General features: G+C 42.5%; 1 long non-coding RNA gene across 1 annotated transcript in view; it reads left to right on the forward strand.

Annotated features, from left to right (window-relative positions):
* Positions 1 to 21,912, forward strand: part of Otx2os1 (orthodenticle homeobox 2 opposite strand 1) — a 124,061-nt gene that overhangs the window by 4,288 nt on the left and 97,861 nt on the right. The gene's annotated exons all lie outside the window — the stretch shown is intronic.

A 21,912-nucleotide genomic window follows, 5' to 3' on the forward strand; every position in this document is an offset into this window, starting at 1 on the left:
GGAGAACGGCTCCTACCTGAGTCACTCGGTACAAACTCCCTCGGCTCCCTCCTTCCCCACTTCACCCATCCCTTACTTGGGGGTTCTTAAGGTGCACGACCCAGGCTCGGCTTCGGTCTGGCGGGGATTTTCCAGCCTGTGTGGCGCGGCGGCGGGAGCCCCTGACCGTGTGTCTCAGGGTCTGGGGCAGCGCTGAAGGGACAGCGACACTCGGGTGCCCGAGCGTGGCGCAAAATTCCCGCCCGCGCGCAGAGCTGGGTAAGGACGGCTCCAGCCCCGATATGCTGCAGGATTTGGGGGACCCAGAGTCACCTGATACACTTTGAGAAGTTTAACCAAGTAGGCTGGGCGGCCTTCTGAGTGGAGAAGTTACCGGGGGGTGGGGGTGGGGGTGGATTTAGCCACCCGAGATCGTGTTGGGCAAGAATGGTGTGAAGGGCACTAGAACACCCGGCCAAAGCAGCAAGTTTTGCTCCCAGGCATGGGGAGCAAAGCATACGTGTGCGTGTGGCTCTCCGTGTCTGCTTGTGCGCTCGCGGTTGCGCGTGGGTTTCTCCGGAGATGCGGGGTCGCGACCTGTCCTAGACCCTGGCATGGCGACCCATTCTGAGCGTTGCCTTCGTGGACGAAAGGAAGCTACTGAGAACTCGCACCCGGAGCGGAGTCGATAGGCCCTCCCCGAGCCAGCGCTGCAAAGCAACCCTTGCTGGAGAGTTTGGCGTGGAACAAACACCACTCTAAGTGTGGGGCCTGGGCCCGCAGCCACCAGCATTCCAGAATGGAGATTTAGAAGAGTCGAACTATCTTTCCAGTCCCCGGGCCTCTGGGTCCGGTACAGGGTAGGGACAGGGCAGGCTCTGAATTTGCGTTCTCTGGAGACCCTTCCTGCCTAGCGATCTACAGAACTAGCCCAGCCCAGCCCAGCCCCAAGTTCCTTTTCCAGTTCAGCCTCCCAGTCCAGGCTTAGGCAGCCGAGAAAGGGGGAGAGTCTATCTGCGACGCACCCCACCCCCCAACTTCCGCAGCTGTCCCAATGGAGACCAGGGAGCACCTTCAGACCACAGGAGCAGCCAGGAGTTAGCACTGTCCTAACCAAGAGTCTGCTGGGTAGCCTGAATCTGCTGCGGCAGTCCGAGGCTTCTGGCTTCCAGCTGCCACTTGCAGTGAAGGGGAGAGGTTTATGCCTGGGATGGGGCTCGAGTGTCTGGGAGGGAAAGGTAGGATTCAAACAGCCTTCTGAAGCTGCCCTGGGGCACTGGTACACATCCAGCCTCATGGAGAAGTCAGGGACCACTCTACAGGGTCTAACTGGATACACCCCTTTTCCTTGAAGGGAAACGTCACAGGAGTTCTACTATTAAATACATGCTGTTCTGTGTCCCTCAATCCACCAAGTCCCACTTTCCCTCTTCTGGTTTCTGGCGTTGCACCTTGCTGCAGTCTTCATTTTGGCCATTGGTTGGGGATCTTCTGAAAGCTTCTGAGGAGCTGGTGTGTGTCTGGTCCTGTCCCTCACCTCCCCAATCCCCCACACCCCACCACACACACACACACACACACACACACACACACACACACACACACACACACACACACACACGCACGCGCTCGCACACGCACACACACACACATACACTCGCGCGCGCGCGCACCCCAAGCCACTGTGCCACCACTTCAGGCCAGGCAAGTGGGATTCAGCATTGTCACCAGATTTGAATGAAAGCCTATTATCAGCTACATAGGAACCTTCGCCACCTTCCCCACATCAGGTCCACCAGCAGCCTCTCCTCCTGCATAATGTATCCAAAGCTTTCCTGCATCCTTTCAAAGTCCTCTTTCACGTGGCTCAAGTTAAAGGCGTCTGCCCATTACTACTTGTCAACCAAGCCCAAGAGTCTGCTTTGGAGGAGGCCGTGTGAGTCAGCTGGGTATTAAAGAGGGAGCTAGGTGCCCTAGATTAGTGAGCAATAGTTGTCTTTTGGTGGACAGTTTGAACCCTGAGAGTTTAACCAACAACCTAAGTGCAATAACAGACTCTTATATTTGTGACTCTGTTTTTAGCATTTATCCTATGGATGCTTGAAGGTAACTTTATTAATATGTGTCTGACTTTGGATAGCTACTCAATCATGACATCCCTAAATAATTTCTTACATGCCATTTAAGCTAGTTCAGCAACAGACAGCAACTTGTAGCCTAAATGGCAGTTTTCTGGCCGCTTACTCAACTAATGAATAAGCAAAAAAGTGAAAGATATAGTTGCTTCCAGTTCAGCTCCTGAACATGAACAGTTAAAGGACACAGTTCAAACAAAGTATAGATGATGTATTTTGGATAAGTCTTAGAAAAGCAGCTTCCTTTTGAGTCTGCTCTCTTGTGTTGATGCACAAAACAGGCCAGAGAAGTGCAGAAGAAAGAGGCTGGTCTGGGGATGTTTAGTGTGGACAGGACATTGGGCCTTAGTTGTACCTGTGTTTTAACAACAAAACGGAAGTAGCAAAGGCCTGGATGTAAGTGTCCCTTACAAAGAGACAGTCTGTGGACATGACTTTTTTTCTATGATAAATCACATGGTCCATCCCATTACACTCAAGAATTAAGAAGTATGTTTAAATGTTTTGGTAGTTGGAGCTGTGTGGACATAACTTTGGTCAATGGTAGACTCCGAATGATGTCCCAAACACTTAGCACTAGGCTACACAGTCCTTTCTTTTTCTGTATTCCTTTCTTCTTCTTTCTTGGTTTTGTGAGATAAAGAGTTTTTCTATGTATCCCAGGTTGGCCTTGAATTCACAACCATTCTCCTTAGCCTCCCTAGTACCGGGATCACATACAAGCATTACACATGATGCCACAACATTTATTTTTACAAAATTGTGTGTGTGTGTGTGTGTGTGTGTGTATGTGTGTGTGTGTGTGTGTGTGGTATTTTTATATAGGCACACATGTGCCATGTATGTAGGTCAGGGGGCCACTTTATGGGAGTTAGATCTCTGCTTCTGCCACGTGGGTTGACAGGCTTGGCAGCAGGCATCTTTACCCTCTGCCCTGCCTTGCCAACCCTCCATAAAGTCTTTACATGTGACTGAGTCCTTGGTTCAGTAACAAATTTATTCACACTTGGTTGATTGGATATATTTAGTTTTCATATGTAACAATTTCCACTGAAGTCTCTGATGTATCTAAATATCATGATTATCAATCCAAAAGTCCCCAAAGCTCGTGCCTACACACACGCGCACGCGCGCGCGCGCGCGCACACACACACACACACACACGTAACGTATATTAAAAGTGGGTTACAACATGGATTCACATTTACCCATTTCTTCATCAGGTGTAACTGGAGCCTGTGTATTAGGTAACTGTCAGGAATCACTTCTTAATTTTTTTTCACTGCTAGGAACTGAACCCAGAGCCCTGTGCTTGCCAGCACTAACCCCTATTTCAAGAATTAATAAAGTCTGCAGACATTATCAGGCTCAGGTCAGGGAAACTGTTATTTTGTTTTGTTTTGTTTTGTTTTGTTGTTGCAAAAAAGCAGTTGTCATAATACATATTTGATCTAAAATGTTATATTATCTCTTTTCTTCTAGATGAAACAATAAGGTTTACATGTTGTTTAAGGTTATAAGGACCCATACTGTTCCCTCACAGCAGGATTCCCAGGGGAAGCTGAGAAGGTTGATAACAGAAATTCAGGAAAGTACCCGACTTTTACTCTGCAAATTTGATGTGTTTTAAGAACTGAAGTCAGGGGAAGAATATGTATGCGTTCAGAGAGACTGTGTGCTTCTGAGCAAAAGGTTTCTGTTGTTGTTAGATCTTTTGTTTTTGTTTGGCTCTTTGACTAGTTCTTTGATTGGTTGGTGTGGTTTGGTTTGGTTTGGTTTGGTTTGGTTTGGTTTGGTTAGTACTAAAAACAAATCTTAGATTTAACTGTGTGTTCTTTTAGGCCATTATGGATCTGATATATGTCTGTACTGCCATTATAGTCTTATTTCTAAAAGGAATGGGAAAAAAAGTATTCGAAATAATAACAACTGTGATTTTCTAAAATTCCCCGTCTCAGTTAGAAATGGTCATTACATATTTACTTGTTTGCTTTAGCGTCAACTACTTGGCAATTTTGGAAACTGATAAGTCTTATTTCCTTTTACATTTAGGATTTCCTATGTAACAACCAACTTGTATTCAGACATAGTTTTTCTTATCAAGATCCTTCCCCTTTCTGTTTCCTTTGCTTCTTGTCTATAAAACAGATATGAGGACGATTATTGTTTCACAGGTTGGAGCTATTGAATATGGTGATCAAGTGACAGATTTAAGTAAAGTCTCTGTAGAAGTGGCCAATGTTATAATGCTTTTTTTCCTTGTGAAGTCTGGGGGGCGGGGATTAAATACTTTCCTGTGTAGAGCAATCATGCTGGCCTATAGTCCTGCACCCCCTCGAGCTTGAGTCGTGTCCTCACCGGTAGCTGCATTGTCTTTTGGTCACAGCGCCCAAGCACAGTCTGTGGGCTGCAGAGGAGTCATTGATTAATACTCGTTATGCAAATTATTCAGAAGGCTGAGGGGGTTTTGTTTGTCTGTTCTGGAAGCATCCAAAACAACAACAAAAAACCCAAACAAACAAAAACAAAACCACCACCAACAATAACAACCCAACCTTCATTATTTACATTCTAATTTTAGCCTTAAGTTTCCTTCATAGTCAAGAGGGTTTGAGAGCTCCTTGGTTCTAGACTTGGTTCATGCTTTTTCCAAGAGTTACACTTGTGGCTGCCCATGGACCCCTTTACTGAGCCCATATGGTCTTACACCACCTTAACAGCTTAGACTGCACAATCATCAGAAAGCAAGAGGAAAATTTCCTTGATTTAGGCAGATATTCATATTATAAATACCAGTTTATCAAATTTAACTGGCAAAGACATCTACTGGAAGTAAAGATGGTAACAACACAGCCTTAAAATATTCAGGACTGAGACTAGAACATTAATTTATGATTCTCGTTGCGGGTGGTGTATTAACTAGAAAGCTCTGCGTGCTGGTGCCAGGATGCTTGCCTGTTTTTGTACTTCTGTCAGGGATGTAAGCAGTGCAAAGGGATACTTACTACAGTGCAGCAGGAACGGTGGAAAGAACCACCAGGCTTCTGATGCCCAAAAGGTATCCAAAAAAGATGGTGAAATGAAAACGGAGACAAGAATCCAGATCCTGCGTCAGCAGCCATACCCTGTGACAGACCCAGAGGCAACTCTAAAGCCACCAGGGCAACTGCCTGTTCAGTTTGCCAAAGAGCCAGATGCTGAAGCTTGGAAGAATCTCTTCCCCAGCTTGATGTCTGGGTCCTGTGATTGCCATCCAGAGAACAGTGGTGGGGCATGCTGGGATGAAGGCAACTCCAGCCCCAGCATCCACTACAGTGGCTTCTTTCCCTGTGTTTAGGGGTGATTTTAAATTAAGTAAGTTGGAAAAGTCACATTTTGTCTTCCAAATTTTAAAAGGAAAAAAAATGGAGGTTATAGTACAAATCAAAGCCACGCATTTAAAGCTGTGGGTCCTCTAAAAACTTAATGTTGCTTATGGGTTGTATTTAATTATCCCACATGGGCTGAGACATTTAGAGGAAACAAAAGACTATCTACATCTACTAGCCCTCATAGTGTTGAGGTAAATATCACGACGTTCTAGAGGAATGGTAAAACAGACACTACATGATTCATCATATACAATATGACTGCTTTAAGTAATCTTGTTTAAGGAAAAATAGCCGTGAAATGTTTAACATTATCTTCACAATAATATATTTTGGCTGTGAGAGCCACTGAATAGGTATTTTTAGATTTTTATTTTAAGCCACTAAGAAAAATTGATTAGTGACAAGGAAAGGAAGAGAGCATGGCTGGTCAGTGTGTCACACGCACAGGAAGCGTCTCCTTGTCTGAACCCGTGTGTTAGTGTCTGCTTGGTTGTAGCAGGGCATATAATAGCTGCTATCTTTGAGTCATTTGGTTCACTTCAAACAAATGAATGTAATTTGATCCCGGTCTACAACAATCAAAATCTATACTCTTTTCATGTAATCTTTTATTTATTTATTTTTCTAATTATAGGAATTTCTTCCCTGAATATTCCCCGACTTTATGTAAGAGGCTGGTAGTAAGGGCCCGAGTGCCAGAGTGAATGTGTCATTTCTTTAATCATTGTGGTCAATGTGAATCATGGCGTGAGTAATGCAGCCAGAGTAGTAGGTAATAGTTAAAAACATAATCAAAATATTTGGATAGCAGTAACTTAATGTATGTAGAACACTGTTTCTCAACTGGGGTCGGGGTGGGAGGCTGTGATTTTGCCTCCCAGGGGAACATTTGTCAGTGTCTGGGGACAGTTTTGGTTGCCACAACTGTCATCTACAGGCTTCGAAGCCTGGAATGCAGAGGAAAGCTCTCTACATCAGAGAACTACCCGACCGAACTGACAGGAGGGTAATGGCAGACAATCCTGATGATGGGAAAGAGATGACAGATAAAATATTACTAGCACTGTAAAAATGAAATTATAACTAATATATAAATAGTATCACTAATTCAGATTAAAAAAAACCTTTCCTCATTCATTTATTTTCAAATTTCTTCATGTTTCATGTTTGAGATCATATAACCAACACATTAAAATATGTAAGTTTTCTTTTAAAAATAGTTTTATTAAATCTTTGTGTATTTATTTTCCTTCCTTCCTTCCTTCCTTCCTTCCTTCCTTCCTTCCTTCCTTCCTTCCTTCCTTCCTTTCTTTCTTTTTTTGTTTCTTTGTTTTGTTTGTTTGTTTGTTTTTTTGAGATGAGGTTTTGTGTAGCCCTGGCTGTGCTGGAACTCTCTCTATAGACTAGGCTGGCCTCAAACTCACAGAGATCTGCCTACCTCTGCCTCTGTTCCAGGGGCTCAAAGAAGAAAGCTTTAAGACAAAGATGATCATTCTATCATATATATATATATATATGAGTTCGAGGCCAGCCTGGTCTATACTGTGAGTTCCAGGACAGCCAGAACTATGCAGAGAAACCCTGTCTGAAAGAAAACAAAAAGCAATGCAGAAAAGACTTCAGAACTATTGAGCTGTAGTGAACTTGTGTATACTAAAAAGTTATGAATCTCACTGTGGAATGCTATGGCCTGATTGTTTGTATTTCCCCGTAAAATATAGATACTGAAATCATAGCCCCTAAGAAGTTGGTATTGTGATTTGGGGCCTTTGGGAGGTGACCACATCATGAAGGCATAACTCTCAGGGGTGAAATCAGTGACTGTAACAACATAGCAAAGAGGCTTTGGCGTCTTTTCTCTGCAGCCTGTGTGCATACAGTCAGACTCAGGCCAGGAGCAGCCCCTACTGCACAGCAGCTGCCTCGAGCTTAGACTGTCCAGTATCTAAAGTGATAAGAAGGGACTTTCTGTTGTTTTTAAGCCACCTAGTTTGTAGTATTTTGTTACAGTAGCCTGAGTACACCATGACAAGCAGTAAGATGTGTGGTTCATTTTCATTTATGCCTTTTATTTCTGGTTTCATTCTCAAACTCAATGTTCCAGGGAAGCAGAAGAAAAATTGAAAATTTTAAAATCTTCTTTCCTCTGCCATTGAAGTCCACTCTTTAATATACATGTTTAATGAGTTCACTTCTCCTGAAACAAATATCAGAATATATTTACCAGAAAAAATATTCAGTAAGATATATTTATGCAATCAGATGGTGGTGACTCATGCCTTCAGATCAGGCATTCAGGAAGCAGAGGCAGGCGGGTCTCTGTGAGTTTGAAGCCAACCTGGTCTAGAGAGTGAGTCCTAAGAATGCCAAGGCTACGTAAAGAAACCCTGTCTTGAAAGAAAGAAAGAAAGAAAGAAAGAAAGAAAGAAAGAAGGAAGGAAGGAAGGAAGGAAGGAAGGAAGGAAGGAAGGAAGGAAGGAAGAAGGAAGAAGGAAGAAGGAAGAAGGAAGAAGGAAGAAGGAAGGAAGGAAGAAAAATTCTTTGCTCAATTTATTCTTAAAAAGATTTAGGTTGCTGAATAGGACTTATTATAGTCAAATGAACTTTAAAGTTTCTTAGTATCAAGATAACAGTTGTCATTAATAGATTAAAAATGCAAGCCTTTTTATGTAAAGACATGGGCATGTGACCAGGTGTGGCTGTGCATGCCTTTAACGCCAGCACTTGAGGGGTTGATTAGTTAAATGCTAGTTTGGTTTCTGTAGGGAGCTCTAGACAGCCAGAGATACATAAAAAGACTTTGTCTAAAAATAAAACAACAAAACAAGTAACATTCAAATAAGTAACAATAACAACAGAAACCAAATGAACAAAAATCCAGGGTCTCCAAGAGTTGGCTCAATGGATAAAGGTGGTTGGCCTAGAGCCTGACCATATGCACACATACACACACACACACACACACACACACACACACACACACACACACACACACACACCACACACACATTAAATAAATACATACATGTAATTTAATAAAATGGTTCCTAAGGAAAAAAGCCAGACATGGTAATGATCGCCTTTAATTCCAGCCCTGGAGAGGCAGTAGCAGTGGACCTCTGAGTTCAAGGCCAACCTGTTTTACATACCAAGTTCCAGACCAGCCAGCAATACATAGTAAGAGCTTGTGTAGAAAAGCAAAAACACAAAATTGCTTAGGAAAGACTGAAGAAAATACATCCTGCCTTGTCATCAAGTCAGTCTTTATCATACCATGCTCAAAATTCACTAAAAATACTATGTATGAGGTAGGAAAAATTAATTTGGAAAATCTCACATTTTATTTTGAACACATTAAAAACGTGGTTATTCTCACTGGTATAAAGTTTCAGATAAGAACTAATACTATACACAGAATCTTTGTGACAGACCACGATGACACAGGTCCATTAGCAACATAAATTTACGTATATGTCTGCAGACATAGAACGTGTTAGTGATTTGTCAAAAGTTGAGTTTTTATAGATAGTGAAATGGTAATATGGGTAAGAGAGTACTGCTTATTGTGTGCTTATTGATTATGCTATCCTAAGTCTTAAAAATTACATGGATTTCTTTAAACATACTTATTTTTACTATTATTTTTAGTTATGTGTTGGCTGTGGGTATGAGCATGTCAGATATCCTCAGAGGCAGGCACCAGATTGAAGTTACAGGTGGTTGTGAGCTGCCTAACATGGACATTAGGAATTGAACTTGGGACCACTGCAAGAGCAGTGCTTATATATTTCAGTGATAAGCAATCTCTCCAGCCGTATGTATGTACGTATGTATGTATGTATGTATGTATGTATGTATGTATGTATGTATGTGTGTGTATGCATGCATGCATGCATGTATGTATACGTGTGTGTGTGTATTTATGCATGTTTATTTGTGTGTTTGTGCTGTACCATATCTGTGTGTAGGTCAGAGGAAAACTTACAGGAGTCAGTTCTTTGCCTTCCCTCCTATAGATCCTGGTGGTCAAACTCAGGTCATAGGCTGGGCAACAAGCACCTTTGCCTGCTGAGCCACCTCATCAGCCTCTGGTTATGCTATATCTTTATAGATAAATGAAAACATGTATGTGTAATTTTGTGATAGCTGAATTGAAAAAAAAAGAAAAGAAAAGAAAGAAAAGGCAAACCAAGTCTTTGTGTGTCAGTAATCCCAGCCGACACACTGAGGGGTATTCTGTTAAACATTCCCCTTTCTTTCCATCTTTTCTTCAGAAAAGCAGGTTATTATAAGACAGTAAACATAAGAGGCTTCACAATACCTGGAACTTTAGTATGTGGTGTTAGAGCAGAAACCATAATAGTCCAATGTAATGAGGTTGAGTTGTGCGTATTTTTCCAATTTGAGTCATTTGCTTTCAAAGCTATTATTTCACCCTTACTGATAACCACTCTTTAAAAAAAAATTACCATTAACATTCACTCACTTTTTTCAGGTTTTGAACAATTTTTTAATCCAACAAGCTATTTTACCTTACACAATAGATGTGGTTTCGGCCAACAATCTTCATTGTTAAAGCATCCAATGGCTTTTTAACAATGATATGAAATCCATTGTGCCCCATTTTCTTCCTAAGACAGTAATGCCCTCTAAAGCACTCCAAGTAGTAAGGTACACACGGTATTGCTTTCATAAAACTGTGCTGGCTGTCTCTAATTCAATTACTCAACTCAAAGACTTCCTCGGGGCTTCGAAATTGTGCCCACACTTCCCCGTTTCTTCCGTGAACCTGAGCTGCTTGCGGTTGCTCGGTTGGTAAAATGTTTCTTTATCTGTTTTGCTTGTCTTTTCAAACCACTTTACTTGTCATGAAGAAGTGGTTTCAGATTGTTTTTCATCCTCGTTGCCATTTGTTGGATTGTAAAGTAGAATGGAGGTAGGGAGGGCAGCCTCCCTCCTCAAGAACAAAGGGGGTTGAGCTTGCAGCTCCCTTGTTGATGTGTCTACTGCTTGGCACCTCCACACCCTTGCTTCTGGGACTAAATTTTATTTGGGTCATTTGATTATTTACTCCTTATCTCTAGAGGGTGGGCATGCTAGGACAATCTGAACTCCAAATATAGTCAAAATTCAATAAAGGTCAGAAACTAGAGCAAATTAAACTCCTCTCCATTTTATGGTGCTTGTTCTATTTACCTTCAGAAAACCCACCTAACTCTACCCCACAATTTCATCCTGGGTAGAAGTAGATGCAATGCTGCCCACATCACCTGATGACAGTGGTGTGCAGCTCTTTGCCACTAATTAATAATAAACTATTTATGCTTCTTTTTGTTTTCTTTTGGTTTTTTGAGACAGGGTTTCTCTTTATAGCCCTGGCTGTCCTGGAACTCACTTTGTAGACCAGGCTGGCCTCGAACTCAGAAATCCGCTTGCCTCTGCCTCCCAAGTGCTGGGATTAGAGGCATGCACCACCACGTCCAGCTTAAACCATTTATTCTTTGTGTGTGTGTGTGTGTGTATGTGTGTGTATGTGTGTGTATGTGTGTGTGTATGTATGTGTGTGTGTATGTGTGTGTATGTGTGTGTGTCTATTGTGTGTGTGTATGTGTGTGTGTCTATTATGTGTGTGTGTGTGTTTCCTGGAGGTGCACTTGCATGTGTGCATGTAGAAGCTGAAGGTCACTCTTGTGTGTCATGCTTCAGGTACTATCCACCTTTAAAAACATTTTTTTTTAGAAAAACATTTCTCACTGGCCAGAACTTGTCAGATCAATTGTTTCTTATGTGAGGTTTGGATCTCTTCACGCTTGTACAAAAGGCACTTTACTGACCAAGGTCTCTCTCCAGCCACATCTGTTTAATAAATTAAAATTTTAGAATTGGTTCAATGTGCTTTTTTCCCTTTCTCTTTGAAGTTGTAGGTAAAGAAAAATAGATGCTGAAGTCTGTCTGACAGGTTTAATTACAGGATGATTCAAATGATGCTCCATTTGGCTGAACTACATTCTCCTTTTTTTCAACCCCTCAACGTTAACGCTTCTAACTCTCAATCTGGTGGCTACAAACACTGTTGCTTGGAGTTTAGAGAACAGGATGCTGCCTTTCCCACTATAAACTACCTGCTGCTGTTTCTCATTGACTAGTAACATTTTAAAAAAATATATTTATTTATTTTATGTATGTGAGTACGCTGTGACTGTCTTCAGATACAGCAAAAGAGGGCATCCAACCCCATTACAGATGGTTGTGAGCTACCATGTGGTTGCTGGGATTTGAACTCAGGACCTCTGGAAGAATAGTCAGTGTCCTTAACCACTGAGCCATCTCTCCAACCCCTGACTGGTAACTTCTAAAGAGTACTCTTCTTCAAGAGTAATTCCTGATCACTCACAGACTTCAGCATTAATCTTGGTGAACAGCAAACGCTAAAAGGATGAACATCAGAGAGCAGTGTGGTTCAAGCAAGCATTCAAGGCTTTCCGGGGCATGTCCTTCACAGTCCTAGACTACTCTATTTCAAGAAGATGCAGTAGGAGAGCCTGGGTGTAGGTTACAGCAGCCTACAGGGAAAAGAAGGTATCTGAGTGGCCTTGCAAGAAGTGCTCAACTTTTTCCCGAGTACAATTGTGTTTCTCCACCACGCACCCGGAGTTAACACATACTGGACACCACCCACATGTGATAGACATATGTCAGGTAGTACCTTGGAAAGGACAGTGGGATGGGAGGTAAATACAGCTGCAAAGAAATCTCCAACACTTGCCTATTTACAGATTCGTTTAATTTTTATCAATCCAATTGAAAGATGCAAAACCACATCTAAAGAAAGAACTGGGAATAAGGAAAGGCACATACACTGTGCCGGGGTCATCAGCATAGTAAGTCCTTTAAAAAGCAACGAGAGAGAGAAAGAGAGAGGGAGAGAGAGAGAGAGAGAGAGAGAGAGAGAGAGAGAGAGAGAGAGAGAGAGAGAGAGAGAGATTCAGTTCAACAAACCCAATCGCCTGAGTTTACCCAAAAGAATAAATGTATTTTTTTGTGTGTTTTGCAAATTGTATCTTGGATATTATAGGTTTCTGGGCTAATATCCACTTATCAGTGAGTGCATATCAAGTGACTTCTTTTGTGATTGGGTTACCTCACTCAGGATGATATCCTCCAGATCCATCCATTTGTCTAAGAATTTCATAAATTCATTGTTTTTAATAGCTGAGTAGAACTCCATTGTGTAAATGTACCACATTTTCTGTATCCATTCCTCTGTTGAGGGACATCTGGGTTCTTTCCAGCTTCTGGCTAATCAAGAAGAATGAAGACCAAAGTGTGGATACTTCATTCCTTCTTAGAATAAGGAAAAAACACCCATGGAAGGAGTTACAGAGACAAAGTTTGGATGAAAGGATGGACTATCCAGAGACTGCCCCACCCGGGGATCCATCCCAAACCCAGACACTATTGCATACGCCAGCAAGATTTTGCTGAAAGGACCCTGATATAGCTGTCTCCTGCGAGGTTATTCCAGTGCCTGACAAATACAGAAGTGGATGCTCATTGTCATCTATTGGATGAAACACAGGGCCCCCAATGGAGGAGCTAGAGAAAGTACCCAAGGAGCTGAAGGGGTCTGCAACCCTATAGGTGTAACAACAATACGAACTAACCTGTACCCCCAGAGCTCGTGTCTCTAGCTGCATATGTAGCAGAAGATGGCCTAGTCAGCCATCGTTGGGAAAAAGAGGCCCCTTAGTCTTGTAAACTTTATATGCCTCAGTACTTTATATGCCTTTATATGCCTCAGTACAGGGGAATGCCAGGGCCAAGAAGTGGGAGTGGGTGGGTAGGGGAGCAGGGCTGGGGGAGCATATAGGAAACTTTTGGGATAGCATTTGAAATGTAAATTAAGAAAATAACTAATAAAAGAGAGAGAGAAAAATAAATGTATTTAGATGTATGAGCTTTTATAAGGGAGGTCAGTTAGTCCTATGGTTGGAATCTGTAGGAATAGAGAAATGATCGGTACCATACCTGGTTATGTGAAAGTACCAGTGAGATGAATGCTTTACTTATTTCTTTTTCATTTTGCTTTTATTTTGTTTTGTTTTAAGATAGGGTTTCATGATGTAGCCCAGGCTGGCCTTGAACCCCCATCTCTTACATACCTCCTTAGTGCTGGAATTACAGGCATTCACCATCACTCCGAGTAAGGTAAATCTTATTAATTGAATGCATAAAAAAGCGCCACTCCTGTTAATTATAAAATGTTAATTCAGGTACCCATGCTCACTCTTGGTTTATTCCCTGCCTCTACAAGCACCCACAGTGAGCCAGACATTGTGGGGGCTACAAAGAGAGAATACACAGAAGCAACACTATAGCTGCTGCCTCTATCAGCCAGGATCCTGGCAAGGACTAGGTGGTGCTCTCCAGAACGGTAATTAAGGAGAGTTTAACGAAGGGACTACTTATAAGTGTGTTGGCAAGGATAAGGGAGGGCATAGAGGATGAGGAAATATGAGGGATCATGGACACTGGGGAGACAATTACACACACACAAACACACACAAACACATACGCACAGACACACATGCACATGCACACACAATCTAAAATCCCTGAAGAAGTTAAGGGAAGAAGAAGTAGAGGTCAAGGTGAGTCATGACTAACTAGTTGTAGCTGGGCTACATGTAACAAAAAGCCACATGGCAGACAGGGTCAGTGGCTGTACTATACACAAAGGCTGACCCTGTGCATCCTGGCCAACACAGAGATGAACGAACTGCATTGCTTTTCTCCCATACTCTGATACCCTTGCATGTGGTTTGAGAACAAGGGAACCTAGTTCTCAAAGACCAGAATCTACCAAGACCGGGGCAGAGTGGAGAAGGATAAAGAATGATTCTCAAAGGGCTAAAGACAGTCCCTGAAAACTGAAAACTGTCTTGAAACATCCATGGAAAGAAGTTAGCCACAAAATAGGATGATACCAAAGATGTCAGCACCAAGTGGCAAGTGTTGTCCTAGAGGGCGACACTGCCAAACTCAGGGAAGACCCCCAGGAAGAAGGGATGCTTTTGTTGGGCCTTAATGGATATGAACCAATAAACTGTGAGGACTGTGGAGCATAGAGAGGAGACTTAGGAAGAAATCAGGAGTATAGACAGAGGAATATATAATACACCTGAGAGACCTATCCAATTGGCTGAACACAGCGTAGACAGGCAGAGAAATGAAGATTTGGGGAGCGCTCAGTGAGAACCGCATCAGCGTCCACCCATGAAATTTTCTGAGTGTTTTTGTGGAGTTCCTCTGCATTCTCTTCTCTCCATAAAGACCGCACGAGTGTTCACATATACAGTTCTGAAAAGGGAGTCTATAATTTGCCCTACCTTCACTAGACATTCACAGGAAATAGTTAATTAGGCAACTGCAAAATAGCCTGGATGCCAAAATGGATGGCATTTGAGGTTCAAAAGGAGTCTTGGATCTGTGAAATGGCTCAGTAGGTAAGGGTGCTTGCTGCCAAGCATGATAATCTGAGTTTAAATCCTAGAACTTACATGGTAGATGAAGAGAACTCCTCTGATGTCCATACACATACCATAGCATGTACACATCTCTCCCACACATACAGTGATTTTTTTTTTTTAAATCAGAGGACTGGCCTAGAATGTGTAATTCTGAAAGTGTGTTTATTTATTTATTTAGGTTTTTCGAGACAGGGTTTCTCTGTATAGTCCTGGCTGTCTTAGAACTAGCTCTGTAAACCAGGCTGACCTTGAACTCAGAATCATTTATTTTTTAAAACTGCCTACTACATCGGCCTCTTGATGCTGGTGTGTGACCGCAGCTAATCAAGAGACTGAGGCAGGAGTGTTTCAGTTCAGAGCCTGTTTGAGCTGCATACAGCGCATGTTCAAGATACATTGGACAACTTTAGTGAGCTCTTGTCTCAAAACGAAAAGTCAAAATAAAAGGGTTTGGGCATGTAGTTGAAGAGTATATTAATTGCCTAACATGCACGAGGTCCAGAGTATAATTCCTAGAACCAATTAATTAATTAATATGAATTTAATGGATGTTTGGAGATCAGCCAATGGAGTATACCTGTAGTTCATGCTTCTCTAGACGGAGGGAAGATCAGAAGTGAGCTCAGAAATTTGAGGCTTCCCCAGGCAACATCGAGAGATCCTGTCTCAGTGAACAGACAAAACAAAACAAAACAAAACCAAAACCAAACAAAAAACCAAAACAAAATATACAAACAACTTTTTGGAATCTTGATCTTAGGTTAGACAAAACCGATGAAAGACAGTTCGTAGGCGATGATCCAGCTCCAAACACCAACTGAGGAGCACCTGACTCAGCCTACAGCTCGCCTAGAGTTGATAAGATGAAAACGATGTGCACTCTTCCAAAGTGTGGGAGCGATTCAGAGCAGCATCTTGCTAAATCTGTCTTGGTTAAGTGAGTAAGCTATTGAAATGAAGATGTGTCCTCTATATCTACAAGGCTTCAGAGCCACGCACGGGGTGTCCTTCACCACTGAGACATCTTTAGTCCCACTGTGGAGACCGGGACGGGTTATTATTCACCAAAAGATCTCCCAGCTTTGTTCAGTCTGGCTCACAGTTACAATACAATATCTGCTGCAAAAATGCTGGGCTATTAAATGGGTACGCTCAGGGGTTGGTCCCCCCACCCCTCACAGCTATTTCTTTTTTCAGGGGAGGAAGTGTTTGTTTATTTGTTTGTTTGAGACATGGATTCTCTGTATAGCCCTGGCTGTCCTAAAACTACCTCTGTAGACCAGGCTGGCCTCAAACTCAGAGATCCTTTGCTTCCTGCCGCTGGGATTAAAGGTGCGCACACCAGCGGGGCGTGGTGGCGCACGCCTTTAATCCCAGCACTCTGGAGGCAGAGGCAAGCGAATTTCTGAATTCGAGGCCAGCCTGGTCTACAGAGAGAGTTCCAGGACAGCCAGGGCTATACAGAGAAACCCTGTCTCGAAAAACCAAAACAACAACAACAACAACAACAAAAGTGCGCACATCACCACTCCTGGCTCCTTCTTAATGTTAGAGTATATTAAGTAACTATTTTCACTTTTTTTGAGTCTGTTTTTGAGGCAAGGTCACTGGTGAGGAACTTCCTCTACAGCTGGAGATGACCTTGGATGCCTCATTCTATAACCTCCCCCTCCCAGCTGCTGGGATTACAACCCTGCACCATCATCCTGGGCTTGCTCCTTATACTTTTAGTGAGTGCTTGTTGTGTTTGTGGATCTTTCCTGCTCTGGTTTCTGCGAGTCCTGTATATGTGGTTGTTTAAATAGCTTAAACACGGCGATTGGAAACGGCCCATTCTGTACCACCTTTGAAAAGCACGGCACTGGAGTGACTCACAGCTGGCGCAGGGGGGGTCCCCAGCCTCCGGCCACACTGCATGCACCTGCAGAGGACCTCAGGGCCACTCGATGCAGTGTCTGTGGCTCCTGGGCTCCTTTTGCCTTTGTCCCTTTCTTTGAGGATTCTGACATCTTTTCCCACCACCATTAAAACCATATTAAGTAATTCTAAAGTGCTTCCCATAAACACCAAATGAGAAGTACAACTGTGAGAACAATTATCCACCTGGGTGCAGTAGGTTATTACTTTAATTTGTAATCTGAGTGACATTCATTTTAAGGGGGAGAGTGTTGGGGTGTGCACTCTCCCCACATGCCCCATTTAGTCCAAAAGGAGGGTAGTACCCCCACCCCTTTTTTCCCATAATAGGTAGCTTTAACCCTACTGCCTTGTTAATTATGATTCCTGGAGGTAAATTCCTGTTTACTGGTTTTTATTCTTTTTTATTTCTTTACTTATTCACTTACTTATTTTACAGTGTTAGGGACTCAAACCCAGACAAGTGTCCAGGTTTCCTGGCTTTGCGATATCTATTGCTGTAGTCAGGGTCTCGTGTAGCCCAGGTTAACTTCAGTTTCACTGAGTGCCTGAGGATGATCCTTCAGCTAGAATTGTAGGCCATGTCTTTGTCTGCTTCATTCAGTGCTGGAGATCTATCCTTGAGATGGCTTTTTGCTTGGTTGGTAAGCACTCTGCCTACTGAGATGCATCAGGGAGCCCTCACTTTTGTTTGTTTGTTTGTTTGTTGTTTTCAAACAGGCCTTAGCTAAGCTTGGCCTCAGATTCACAGCAATCCTCCTGTTACAGCCTCCCAAGTGCTGAGGTTACAGCTATGACCCAGGCTATCCACATGAAGCATTATATCTTTCTTGGCCATTAAACACAAAGAGTAAACTTATTTGACAGCTTATAGTAGATAAGCCAAAAACCATGCCTCCAGGACAACGTGTATGGGATAGTTTAAACTTGTTTGTTTTTTGAGACAGGGTTTCTTTGTGTAGACCTGGCTGTCTATAATGTCACTCTATAATCCAGGCTAGCCCTGTACTCACAGAGATCCACATGCCTCTGCCTCCTACTGCTGACACTGCCCAGCTGTGAAAACAGCTGTTTTAATATGTTGGACAGAGAATCGTGCATATGTCACTGTCAGATCCCAAGTACTCTCTCCAATGTGTGGAAATAGCCTCTTGTTTTAAAGATGTCTCCTCTTCTATATACACCTGGACCCCATTGTGTAGATAGCCTTAAGAGTATATTTAATATTCTAGGCAAGCTTCCTTTTTTCTTTCTGGATTATGAAATGAAACAGATACATTAGCACACCCCCACCCCCCACCCCCAACAGTGACCATCTGGATTCCATGTAGAAAGTAAAGAACATATTTTGAACTGACACCAATGTTCTGTTCCAAGTTGCAAGAAAAATATTCGTTTTTCTTTTGAAAGTTTGTACAGAAATGGAGAAAGAGAAGGGCCCTGCCTTGGCTCTACATATGAGACATAAAATCTTAGTTGGGAAGTATAATTTGAAATTACTTCAATATTTGAAGAATGTCTTCTAGCGCCACAACCTGAGTTTGATGACCAGATTTCCACAGTGGAATGATGTAACTGATTGCCCAAAATGGTCCTCTGGCCTCTGCACGTGAGCTATGGTGCCCTTCACATGGATGGTTAACTAGTACATATTTCTCTATTGTTTTGAATAGCCTTCATACCTGCAAAGCTGTAATTACACTCATGAAAACACCCCCACGGGGAGCATGTCTCCACTTTCTGACATATCATGCATAGAGTTCACACACACTGGTGTTTCCTTGATGGGAGTAATCTTTTTTCTTTTCTTTTAACCATAAATTCCTAGAAGTGAAACTATTGGACCAAGAGGAATACGGAGTTGAATGTTTTCTATTTGTTCAGTTTTGTGGGTGTGGCTTGTTTGTTTTTAATCTCCAGCCTTATCAGAAACAATGTTCGCTTGGTGGGACTAACCCATCTGCATGACATTTGAAGCAGAACCCACTAGCTAAAATATGCACACAAGTGCAAGCCATTTATGCCCTCCCTAGTCCTTTTCCCTTCCTTGGTCTCTGCGGAGCTGGAGCCGGAGCCCAGCACAGCAATTGGTAGACAGGCATTCTCCTCCCCTGCTGAGCTCCCAAGCCCTGGGTTAAGCATCATTGACTGCTAATGAATATTTCCTTACTATGTCTTTCTTCTTTTGGGGAAATAATAGATGCAGTGACTTGAATACTATCAAACAAACTACTTGAAAATAAAATTTACTAGAAGAATTTTAGGAAATTACATAACTGGAGTCTTATGGTTTTTAAAATTTAATCTTATTAATTATTTCACTTTTCAGTGCTGGGCTTGCAGCCTCACCTAGGATAGCCAGATGAATGTCTACCATTGAGCTCCATTCCCAGGCCTGGTTCTAAGTATTTGTTGTTTCATTTTTAGGTATTGAATTTATTATGTGTTAAATACCTCCATGGAGAAATGGATCAAAATACTAAATATTTGTTTTTTACATTTAATTAATTAATGTGTGTGTTTATGTGTTTGTGTGTGTTTGTGCTTGCACTACAGTGTACATGTGAAGGCTAGAAGACACTCAGCCTTGTTCCTTACTATTGTGTAGGATCTGGTCTGGATCAGACCTAGTAGAAAGCACCGTTACCCATTCAGCCATCTCGCTAGCTCTGAGTAGATATTTTGCAAGAAGATGTACAAATATCCAACAGGTTAAAAGATGTTTGGCATCCTTAATCAGAAAAGATAGGTCAATGCTGTGAGAGTCCTCACCTCACCGCTGTCAGGATGGCTACTCTAGAAAAGAGGAGAGGGAAGAGCCAACGAGAATGCGGAAGGGGGCTTGTGTGCTGACAGCAGGAACACAAAAATTGTTGCAGTCATTATGGGAAATCCTCCTGGGCTTTCTCAGAAAAGTAAGGCTAGCGAAACCTGGTGGCTCACACCTGTAGCAATAGCACTTCAGAGGCAAAGGCAGGCAGCCCTCCCTGGCTGTCCTGGAACTTGCTCTGTAGACTAGGCTGGACTTGAACTCAGAGATTTGCCTTCCTCTGCCTCCTGAGGGCTGGAATTCAAGGTGTGTGCCACCAACACCTGTTGCAAGATCCTATTTCAATTTAAAACCTTTAAAATAATGCCATATGACCCAACCATCCTACTTTGAATTGTCTACTCAGTGCAAATGGGAGAGGAGCTCCAAGAGACATCAGCATCACTCACAGTAGCCAAGGTATAAATGCAGCCCAGCTGTCCTTCAGTGGGCAAACACAGAAAGAAAATGTAGGAGCAGGGATGGGGCTGTAGCTCAATTGACAGAGTATGTGCGAAGCCCTGGGTTCCATCTCTAGAGCTACACTGGATGTGGTGGCAGATGCCCTGGCTTTAAGGGGGTAAAGCTGGGGGAGGGGCCTCAAGGTCTCAGGATCATCCTAAGCTAGATACTGAGTTCCAGAAGACCCTGTTCGTAACAGAAAGGAAGGAAGGAAGGAAGGAAGGAAGGAAGGAAGGAAGGAAGAAAGAAAGAAAGAAAGAAAGAAAGAAAGAAAGAAAGAAAGAAAGAAAGAAAGAAAGAAAGAAAGAAAGAAAGAAGAGAGAAGGAAGGTGAATTCTTAGAAGCAGGAGTTGGACTGCAGGAGTAGATGTTAATCAAAGGTGCAGGTTTTTTGTTATGAGCTGATTAAATTCTGAAGGCTTAATGTGAAGTGTGATATCTATTCCTAGATGTCAACTTCTCTCTATATAGAATCAAGTGGAATTAATTAATTCCATATATACACCCGTGAGGGATTTTTTTTTTCTTGGCTTGAAGTGTGTGGATTCACTTTTAGCCTAGAACATGTATACATATAAAATAAGATAATGATAGTAATAATAATAATACTACTACTAATAATAAAAATGATAAAGAGTTCAAAAACTGCTTGGACCAAATAAGACCCTGTCTAAAACAAACAAAAAAAGAAACTAGACTTTAAAAATGAGCATTATTTGATTACTGAAGGATGATGGTGGGGAAAGTTTAAATCCTGAAGCAGGAGAGCAAAGTAAAACAAAGGAATAGATGGCAGAGCAGAGAACTTATGTCATAGCTCAGGGAAGAGCATCCGATCCCATCTCAAGGCAGTGTGGGACAAAAACACATCCTTGAAATTTTGCTTTCTGAGCAATGGATGATCGAAAATTTGAGATAGGACATAGAACTATGTAGTTAAATATTAGAATCAACTATGTAGGCTTTTTAAATTAAATTAATTTAAATTATTATTTATTCACTTTACAACCGAATATTAACCTTCACTCTCCTCCCAGTAAGTCCTCCCCATTTCCCTTTGAAGGGGAAGTCCCCTTCTGAGCATCAATTCCCCATCCCCCTTCCCCACCCCCATCCCCCACTCCTCCAATCCCCCACCTCACAGCACCTCAAATCACTGCAGGACTAGGCACATCTTCTCCCACTGAGGCCAGACAAGACTGTCTATTTTGGGGTACAGGATCCACAGGTAGGCAGCAGGGGGCCCTGCATGAGTATATATATAATTTAATTAATATTTTTTAGAGATGTCATTTTAATGATGGGAAAGGAGGAATGTGGAGGTAGGAAGACAAGTTCAGACATGACTGCACAAGTTTGGTGTGAGATAGATAGCTAAGGGACTGACCTATGGACTGAGGGTAAGGGACAGGAAAGATGGAGGCCGAGCTGCACAGAGTGGTGCCTGTCTGCTACCTAGCATTATGGAGGTGGAGCAAGAAGATCAGCCTAGGCAGGAAGCCCTGTCTCAAAAGCTGGGGAAGAAGATGGAGGCAGCGTTAGGAAAGAGAACTCAACCTCTACAACATACAGTAAGTTGAAACAGAACTGCAGGAGGTTCAGTCTCAGAAACACTAGCGATGCAACCTCTCTATTACAGTTCCGGTTCTTTTCATCCACCGAGGAAACAATCTTGTTTACAACCAAACTATGTGAGGAAGCCCTGAAAC

The sequence above is a fragment of the Mus musculus genome, chromosome 14, assembly GCF_000001635.26.
Source record: "Mus musculus strain C57BL/6J chromosome 14, GRCm38.p6 C57BL/6J".
Classification (NCBI taxonomy): Eukaryota; Metazoa; Chordata; class Mammalia; order Rodentia; family Muridae; genus Mus; species Mus musculus.